Raw genomic sequence first — 1,129 nt, forward strand, 5'->3', positions numbered from 1 at the left:
CGCGCGGCGAGGGCCTTGGCCTCGAGCAAAGGAAGCCGGAAAAGCTCGTGTGGGCGGGGGGACGACGAACGAAAAAAAAACGAGGGAAAACGTTGAGGACTGCAGGGATTGAACCTGCGACCCCTGGATTTGGAATCCAATGCTCTACCACTGAGCTAAGCCCCCGCCCACTCGCGACGGGGATTGGCGTTGTGCCAATTTGAGTTTGATGAAAAAATTTACACAACTCAACATTTCTTCAACTCAAACATAATTTTGCCAACCCGTGAAGTAGTCAGCTCGTCTCTTGTAATTATGAAAAATCACTTTTTTCGGCACCTGCCACATGATGGATTAAAATATTTGGATATGCGCCTCTTGCTTCGGCCAATGAGGCACACCTTCGTGCAGTTCGGCCAAATAAATTTTCAGCGTGCCCTGCACTTCTCTCCAACTAAACGACCACAACTCTGAGGAGCAAAAGTAGAAGACAACGTTACAACTGGCGTTGATGGGCACTCCATGCCTCACACCGGAGGAGAACCAGGGCAGCTTGCGCAGGCGGATTTTTTGAGGACACCTACCTACGTTTCTTTTGCTTCCACCCCAACCGCCCTACACCCGCATTCTGCCCCTCTTTTAACCACACAACAAGGGGAATCCACTTCTCCTCGCTCGAAAAACCGCCAGCGTCCGCCGAGTGACACATAGGACGGGGCCCGGATTCAATCCCACGCCCCGCGCACTGCGGGAGAAGCTGCCACCGACGAATCGACGGCGCAATAGGTGTCGCCAGACGTCGGCGCGCGCAGCTGTTAGGAGGAAACTCTGCTGGACTTGCCCAGGCCTCCGGAACACGGCGGCGCAGCCCAAAAAAAAAACGACCGCCGCCACCGCGAGCCGCAGCAATTAACTACTGGCCCTTGGCTCCCTTTCTTGCGAGGCGCCGGGCCCGCCGACACCGCGGCCGCCGGGTTCGCCAAAAAACAATTCGGGGAATACCGTGAAGCGAACATTTCTAGCAGGTAAATCAAGCTGACAATATTTTATTACCTGCCACATCAGTGACTAGCAGGATGGCACTTCCTATTTTCCACTGCGGCCGCAGGTGGGCGGCGTTTTCGGTTTTACTTTTCCCCTCCAAGCAGAC

General features: G+C 54.6%; 1 non-coding gene across 1 annotated transcript; it reads right to left on the reverse strand.

Moving 5' to 3' along the window:
• Nucleotides 1-93: 93 nt before the first annotated feature.
• Nucleotides 94-165, reverse strand: Tco025E_10296. The gene has a single exon. It is a non-coding gene; the product is annotated as a tRNA-Trp (tRNA).
• Nucleotides 166-1,129: the final 964 nt, after the last annotated feature.

The sequence above is a fragment of the Trypanosoma conorhini genome, assembly GCF_003719485.1.
Source record: "Trypanosoma conorhini strain 025E chromosome Unknown Tco_14.4_contig_01598, whole genome shotgun sequence".
Classification (NCBI taxonomy): Eukaryota; Euglenozoa; class Kinetoplastea; order Trypanosomatida; family Trypanosomatidae; genus Trypanosoma; species Trypanosoma conorhini.